Genomic DNA, 9,362 nt, shown 5'->3' on the forward strand with positions numbered 1-9,362 from the left:
GTAATTCTACATAAATACAGGTCCGGTCGTAGGTATTCTTTACAGGTACAGATAAGCGTGGATTTAGTCACTAAAGCAGTAAAGTTAATTAAAACCTAATTAGGTTATATTTTAAGTTTGAAAAATAACATCGGAATAAATCTAAATTCTCCGATATCAATAAGTTATATTTTTTTGGGTTCAGGAACTATGTGTAGTTATATCCAAGCTTAACGCTGTTTTTAGACGAATAAATTAAGGAAAAATGAACATATTGGTACACCAACATCTGTTGATCTCTCTCTGTCTCGTGCTCACGTTCTCTTTAACATCACACTCAACGCCAGAATAGGAAAAAAGTGTATAAATATATTTAGCAAAGTTATTGTCTAGAAAACATGATGTTTTTGAATGTCATTCTAATTTGGTTGTTTTCATAAGATCGGAGGCTTCCCAATTATCAGGAGCAAGAATGAATGCAGTGTTCTGTTGTGTATCCAAGTAATTTGACCACAGCCACGCTCCTGACCTAGGTCTTATAAATCGCGGTGATCTAAGAGCTGTGTATTGTTCAACCAGTCCTTTTATATCAGATGTAGCTGTTAGCCTGTTAGAGTATAGTTTGAATTACCTTTTATTAAGGTTATAATATTTATAATTTTGGTAACGTCATGATCGCATGACATCGGTCATTAAACTTTATTCTAACAAATTATTTATTTTATTAGTGAGTAAGACGCGTTAATTGTTTTTATCTCCGTTGTTAGATGTTTTTAATAACATTCAAATATTTTTTTTTATCTCACACAGACGCTGCTTACACTTACAACATCTTAACATGGAGATAATATCATTAACATTTGTTTTATAACTTAAGAAGTTGTGCTTATATTGTAAGGAGTATTTCATGTTTGATAGATTGTGTATGTGTATTTAATTACTACCAAAAAATAAAGTATATAATTAGAATATTATATGTCCGGTTAATATTTTTTTGTTAATATTTAATGGATACAATAGCAAAGATTATTTTATTACTATTATCTAACAATACTATTTTGCTAATAATGTGCTATCTAATTAAAAACTCTTATTTTATCATCGACTTATTTTTCATTATATTTAATTGAATAATCGTCTAAGTCTAAGTACGTTGTCATATTTTTATGTAACTGTATGGAATCTGTAATAATTACTTCGTCATAAGAGTAGTAAAGGAATGTTGATAACAGTTTCACTGTTGCTGTGTGGAGATTTGCGAGGAATGTCAAATAGAGCGCTCACGGCCCGGTCCGTGGACAAACAACACACATCGTTATTATAAAAACTAAGCTACTGCTGTTGAATTTGTTTTGAACAGTTCACGCAGTCTCTGAGCAGCGCGACTGACACACGAACCTAACGTGAACGCTGAAATTGGAATAGGTCCTACAAAAATACCTTTATTCCTCACACAATCAAAGGAATATATATCGTATGATAGCAAGTTGATGCTAGATTATATATTGATCACAATAAAATAATTAGTTTCTAAACGGTTAATTTATAAATAAAATGTAACACATAAATTATAAAACCTCAATATTAGAGAAGAAATTAAAAAAATGTAAAAACATAGGCAAAATTTTCCAGTATTTAATCAAAAGCCGGCACAAAAGTATAGTTTCGTAATAGTCTAATTAACTGCCTCTGCCAACTCTGCCAACATTATCTCGGGCGTGTTTGTGAGTGATATCTAATCTGTGTTTGCAGCCTCCTTACCTGCAACGCGACCCAATTGAAACCTCATTCAGGTTGAAAAAATTACCAATTTGAATAAATATATTAAATATATTTTTATTCCCAACGAAACTATTTTAAAAAATCTTTTTATTACACAAAATTATAGCAGGAATGTAGAATTGTGTATAAAAAAAATATATTCGTATATAATCTCTCCTATTACAGAAAGATTACAAATTTTTAAGTCTGTAATGTAAATAAAAAAAAAGATGAAAAAGAACAATAACAAAAAAGTATATTTTTAGAATTTGCACAATTTTTATCACACGAAAAACCTCTTTGTAAAAAAAAGAGAGACTATATTAGATGAAGTTCAAGATAATGATCTGAACACAAAAAGGAAGCAAATGTTATCTATATGAGTACAATTGATATTTTAAATTACTTTTATACTTACAATAAAATATATCATGATCAGCAAAATGATCACTCGATGTATCTAAGTATAACCTACGGCTATAGAGTCATCCATCTCATCACACTCCGAACAGTTAATTAATACAATTAAATAGTTTTATCTCAGCAATTTCATTGTACTGTATTTCCACAGTAAACTTTATTGCTTTATCTATTACCGTATCTTTAACTCTTTCAGAAATAAGATCTATCCATTAAAATTGATATTACAATTGGCTTAAATGAACAGACCTTTGTTTTAATCCGAAAACTTTATTGAAATAAATGTTATGTTGTAAATTTAAGAATTATTAAGACTTGGTATTACATTAAAAATTTAAATAAGTAAAATAAATAGTATTATATATTCAAATGTTAGTTAGTTATCTCAAATGTTTGATGTATTTTTCAGATCAAGTAAACTCTATCGAGATGTGATTAATTTATGAAGTAACCGAGATGTTTGTTCCGGCGACATAAATCTGGTTTAGTAACCTAAATTCAGGTAAAAAAATTACTTACCTCGTTTAATATTAAACTGTTTTATGTATGGAATCTTAAAATATTCACGAGCAGGTAGCCACTGAGAACAGCAAATAACGATGAGGTAATATTTACATTATAATCGCAACTAGAATATTTACAATGACATCATAGTTGTAATAATTTTACATATGTTTTATTTAACCTTAATGTATTATAATGTTTAAAATATATATTTATTATTGTTGAGAGATGTATAACAGTACATGAAAGATATGAAAATATTTTTACTGAATACATACAAACCGTTATACTTTCAAAATTTGGTCCATTGATATGTCCAAATATCCAATAACTCTTCATGAGACTGTGCTCTATATATATAGATTTAGAAGATACTAGATACAGATGATGCCTAGATTTAAAATGCGTCTGAAATTCCTAACGTTATCAGAGGCTCTTCTGTCAGTATGTCTGCAAAGATAATATATTACAATGATTTACAACACCGGTATGCGACCTAATTATGTTGTCTTTAGAAGTAAAAAATATTTAAACAATATCATACAATAGATTATTGATGTACATATTTTCAGAAATCTTGAATTGATTAAATGATCAGTTTAAGTTAAAAGCTTAATTTTTTTTCCTGAAATTAGCTAAACGTTTGTAGTTTTAATGAAACTTCAAATGTATCATAACGTCCGCTCAGTCTACAGTGAGACACCAAAGATACATATGTTCTTTTCTAAAAAAATCATACTTACATACATATTACATACACACACATACAACCAGTCCTAAACCTAAATAAAGGATATTAGATTATTCATAAATCTATTCAATTTCATACATTCAGACTTCAAGCATCAAGAGATTGATCCTTCATTATGAGGTATAGTAATTGTAAGAAAACTCAAATGACAAAACTCTTTTAATAATATAAATAGCTATATGTATTATAAAAGCAAGATAATGGGAAATCTTTTGTGATTATTGCAAAAATCATTTTACACTCAGGCTTGTTATCATATTATTCAACAGAAAGTAATTTAAATATACATCAGTAACTATTAATATACTCATATAATAAGCCGTACTACAGCAATGATAACTCCGCGACAACTCACAACTATCACTGTTTGGAACGTTACTTTATTTTGTAGGATTAGAAGAAAACCTGAAAGTTTTTCAACTGGTTTTAATTGTTTTATACACTCGTCGCACAGCACTAAAAGGATTTGTCAGATCTACTAATGAATTCTAAGTATTTTGATAAAAGTAATGTAACATTTTGTAACCGTAAATGAAAGCATTCTAAAAGTTCAAAAAACAGCTTACATTTTCAAATTCTATCCTGGACTAATATATTGAAATAATATAATTGGTTAATAAATAAATCTGCATATTTTTTTGAAAAAAAGAAAAATGTCTATAAAAGAAATAAAGAACAATGAAACTTAATTTAAAAAAAAATTGTGAATTTGTGTACTAGAAATAATAGCTTGGAAATCATGAAAAGAAATTAGCTTCATTCAAGAGCACAACGAGGAGGTTAATTACTGATCAATCATCAAACACATCTTCGTCTAATAATTTATAGCCAAAGCATTTGTTGCAGATGCAGTAAACCAGCACGTGAGAGCAGCACGTGACGCGCCCCCGCGGAAGAACACCTGCACATCACACTGTCTTAACACTGTAATTGACAGAAGTATCCAGCTTATGAGACGCCCACCGAATGCATTATCTCTATAAATACGAACTGCATGGTGATCACCATCAACGTTCATTGTCAAGGTCTCTCTGGCTAGGGTTCCTTGTCAAATGGATTATATTCAAAACATTAAGTCAGACTTTAAAGGTTCGCAATGCGCTTTCACTTTGCTGAGTCTCAGTATCCTTGGGCTTATCGCTTTCTTTTAAGTCACCCTTTTAATAAGGACTTATAATACTTATTTGTTTATGCTACCTGATGGTACTCGAAATCGTAGCTGTGGGTGGAAAGCGCAGTTTCTCACTAAAAGTCAATTCACACTTTAGGTGAAGACCTTTGATTTATAAGCGGGAGAACAAAACAAATAGGAACAAACAAACAAGAACACAGACGCAGGCAAACTGTTTAAATCCCTTCAGTGAACATGAAAAAGGAGGAAGAATAACGTTCCATCCGTTTGCGAGGAATATTTACAAGGAAAACATGGAGTCCCGCCTGCCTGGTTGCCCCCTACTTTAAAGTAAAAAATTATGATAAGATCACTAACACTGTAATTATATTTTCAACTTATTAGAATTTAAAAATAACAATACGATCGTTATAAGGAGAATGTACTGTTTTAAGCACATTCACCCATCGTTGAATGTTATCCTACGAAAAGTACACATACATTCATAAAACTGCAACAAGTTTGGTCCATTGATATTGAAGAACTACTAAAAGTTATAGTCCATTGACAGTGACGGCCTGTTCTAAACACTTAACTCATCATTACACACATGACGTCCCGCTTAACCTCCGACTTAGTTTAATTACAATTAAAATATTATTTCAAATATAAAATAGCCCTACTATAACTAAGAAATCTTTAACTATAACTTAAATTATAAAATCTCGAGACATTATCTAATATATGAAGCTGACCTTCCGTGAAGACAGTCCGCAAACAACGCCTACCTTATATGTTGAATATTTAAATAAATTGTATATTATGGAACATAAAAATCAAGTGACTTTGCAGGAATTGCTCACGAGCATTACATCTCATGTAAAAATCATTCCTACTTCCGATATTTTTTATATCAATTAAATAGATGTGGAACTTTAATTTCACTAAATCCAATGCCACTTTACAATAAATTTAGGCTATTATAAATGTATGTATATTTGGATTTTTCTTAACATGTAAATAGCGTTGTAACTTTATGCAACCAACTTCGTTGTCTGCCATGGAACAGTGAAGGGCTTTAAGATAGAAGGTGTATCTGTTCCTTTTATAAATATATTTTAGATATACTTACATGTTATCATTTCTATTTCTGATCAAGACTGAAAATTTCGCCTCGAGTAAAGTTATATTACGTTTAAAAATTTATATGTGAACGAAGTGTACACATATTAAAAAACACAAGCATGCTAGTATTTTATATCTGTAATACCGTGAACGTTCGTGTTTTGGGCTCGTTTTAATAAAGGTCCAACACACTCGTAACACTCTCATATCATGTTTCATGATATCCAGACAGTTTTGGTGGTATAATTTTATGACATGGGACTTATATAGTAGTTATATAAAAGCTGTATAGGTATATAAGTTAGTTAATGTATACAATAGATAGCTACAATACCTACGTTTTGTTTTCTCATCGCCGTTACAATGATTGCCTGAGATAGCGAAATCTTAAACAAATGAATGTTATATCTTATCGAGTGACATTTTTTTCTTTCAGATCATATTCTTTATATGGGCATATACAGTTGATAACAAACTTTCAGTATATTTAGTACGTTTCCAAGTAGGAATTATTATAATGATATATTATATATTATACATGTTTAAATTCGAGAGTTATTACTAATATCCGTATCATCATGATGGAATACGCTTGCATTTGGACAATTTATGAACCGACGTTAAAACTCCTGTGGTGAAAAGCATCAAACTACTATAAGATTATAACAAGAAAGGGTATGGGACTTCATGGATATTTGTTGCTTTTTAACGCAAAAATATTGTGTACATTTTGATGAAAACTTGATGAATCTCAAAGCTCCGCGTAAGACCCCGCGATCAGTAGTAGGGTAGTTCTTTGGATGTTACTTTTAGTTACCATATACATTTTTGGAGACAGTATTCAATTATCTTTGAACCCCATTTCAAAATCCAAACATTAATATCTAAAAAAAAAGTGTTCTCACAAATCGCTTTTATGTTATTAAAAATCAATAGTTCACGCATAGGACACGAAAATAGCAAATAAAAGTACTTTTTGCCATTTTTTAAGACTAACTACGACTTTCATCTCCTCTGCCCACGTCCACAGCAGATCAAAAGTAATCTAAAAAAAATGAGTTACATCAGGAAAATATAGTTTTACTGAAAAGGGTACCTATTTTGGTCTTTTAAATGTTTGATGGCATACCACAAACCGTTGTTAAGCATAAATTAAAAGATATTCTAAATATAAGTGGCATGACTCACTAAATACTGTAGGCATTTGAATATAAATATCTGAGACTTTAAAGATATAAACAAAAACACAGTTCGGTTTCAAAAACGTACATACTCAAACAAAAAGCAAATACACATTTACCAAGGACCCATATTAAATACTTAAATAACATTAAAATACAAAAAAATATCTTTATCAGTTCGTCACATAGAATCATCTTCGATCAGAAAATGTATCTAATTGTAAGTCTAATAGAGTACAGTAAAGAGGGAACCAAACTATAAATAGACTTTACTCTCTCAAATTCGCCATATTATTTGAATAATTACAAACTATGTCTAAAAATATGTTCTCAATCAATCAATAGACTTAGGTACGATACCTAGTTTAAAATAAATTGTGCTTGAAAAGTCTAAACATATTAACTTAAAGTGATAATGACGCAAGGTGTCCGCAAAAATATAATGAGGCAATAAGAAGAGCACATATTTTAATATAAACATCTGACGAGACCTCAAGCAACCATGAAAGCAATTATAAAATGGTTGAATATTATCCGCGTGCATTATTTAGTACATAATACTTGGTGTTGGCATGTAATGTGTATATAAGTTGTAGAGCTTCAAAATTAATATATCTCTGGCTGGTCATTAAAAATAATAGGTGTTTTCATAAGTTTCGATTGCAATTTGCACTTGTGAGGTGATGTGTGGTCTTTAGTGTAAATTACAGCGAGAATCAAACGAAGTATCTGTCACAAATGTCCTACATCTCGGCTCCTACAACGTAATGAAGATAGAACGTCTCACGTGGCACTCGTTGGAAATAATATCACATAAGTGCAGTAAGATCTAATAAACGATTTACTTGCCTTGGACGTTTACAGCATTGAAGTGCCATTAATATCTCCGACATACTCCAGAAGTATATTGACTCAAAACAATAAAACTGACAGCAGTATACAAATGTGATATAGAATAAGATCAGTATAAACGGTGTCCCTTGTGTTTTAGGACTATTTGAAGTTATAAGTTCCTTCCTTCTTAAATCAAAGATGGAAGGTAAGTGAAAAAGCGCCCCGCTCGAAACTTATCTTTGCAATTTATAGTAGGTATTCCTATGTTTTAAAATCTACAAAATAGTTTTCACGTTATGTCAGGTGCTATGCGCCTGTATGTTTCTTCCTCTCTATGAAGCAATGTTTTATTACGCTCATCAATAATTCACAGTAAGTCTGACAAATCTAATTAGCCATATATCTGGCGCTTGTCGCTTCTACACGTGTCACGTGTCCACCTGATAAATACATATTAAAATAAAATGATTAACTTTATATATGTTTTAAGAGCCATCAATTTTTTTTATTAACTGAAATAATTAACAATTCCAACAATAACTTGTAACGTAACCTCTTTTACTTCTCTTAAATTTGCCGTCTCGAGAATCATTATTTGACTAATATATCCTTCATATAGTTTCTTGGCCACAAATTAATATGTCCACAATGCATCAGCATGATGTACTTATTGATGATAACAACATTAAGTCAAGATTATTTCTAGAAGCATTTTGTACCATTCTTATACAAACCTAATGATTCACGGACTCGTTCGACAAATTCCATTCCTACGACACACCCTTAGCAATTTTTTATAAAAATAAAGTGGCAAACAAATAAAGGGCTCCTCATAGGCATCGGCCACATACGGGGGACAACTGAAGATCCGTTGCCTGTTTGGAATCACCTCCTGTCTCCAAATAGTCATGAGGCAAAATATAAGTCATTAGTTTCGGACCGCCCAAAAGAAATCCAATTTATTAGGAAAAATTAAGTTAAAACGGAGATCTAAAACATTGACAGTAGAAAGAATTAATCAGCAGCAAGCCTAGTCGTCACTGAAGCTCTGGGTTGATGCTGATGTTTGAAAATTTACATATTTATATCTCGTAAGACGTTCTACTTTCTAGGTGAAGTTAAAAATCAAGGGTAAAAGAAGGATCACGCCTGTTAATGAGACTTGTGTCTAAAATATAAACCTCTTCGGGCAGGTTAAGAACTGGGGGTGATTTTATAGTGTTAAGACTTTATATCATTAAGTCGAAAAGTCAAATGTAAAAGTATAAAAAGTAAAGAATTATATAATGTTATATATTTTGTCAGCTGATCCTCATGTCGATGACATCATCACGTTGCGGTATGTAGGTTAACGAGGCTGACTCCTGCTAATCTGATCAGAGGCTGATTAACCATCTCTCGGCTATCTCGTGACTACTGAACTCATTCTACAGTCTTCCGATATAAGAGTCACTTCATAGACTCACACACACATGCACATTCACACACGCACACATGCACATCATCAAACTATCAAAAGCATTACTTCACATATATCTATAGAAATTTACAGGTACACTTATTTTAATATATGTACCAAATTAAGACAAAGTTTGAGTCGTGGGATTTTGATATTTTTCTAATGCTGTATCAGATAACTAAAGAAACCACTGTTTTTACTCTACATCTTCCATATCTTGGGATAAATAAAACAAAA

General features: G+C 31.0%; 1 long non-coding RNA gene across 1 annotated transcript; it reads right to left on the reverse strand.

Annotated features, from left to right (window-relative positions):
- Positions 1 to 1,599: 1,599 nt before the first annotated feature.
- LOC133319362 (uncharacterized) lies at positions 1,600 to 2,824 on the reverse strand. The gene is made up of 2 exons (XR_009753000.1): positions 2,680 to 2,824; positions 1,600 to 1,740 (listed from the first exon to the last, which is right to left on the reverse strand). It is a non-coding gene; the product is annotated as an uncharacterized LOC133319362 (long non-coding RNA).
- Positions 2,825 to 9,362: the final 6,538 nt, after the last annotated feature.

Source organism: Danaus plexippus, chromosome 19, assembly GCF_018135715.1.
Source record: "Danaus plexippus chromosome 19, MEX_DaPlex, whole genome shotgun sequence".
Lineage (NCBI taxonomy): Eukaryota > Metazoa > Arthropoda > Insecta > Lepidoptera > Nymphalidae > Danaus > Danaus plexippus.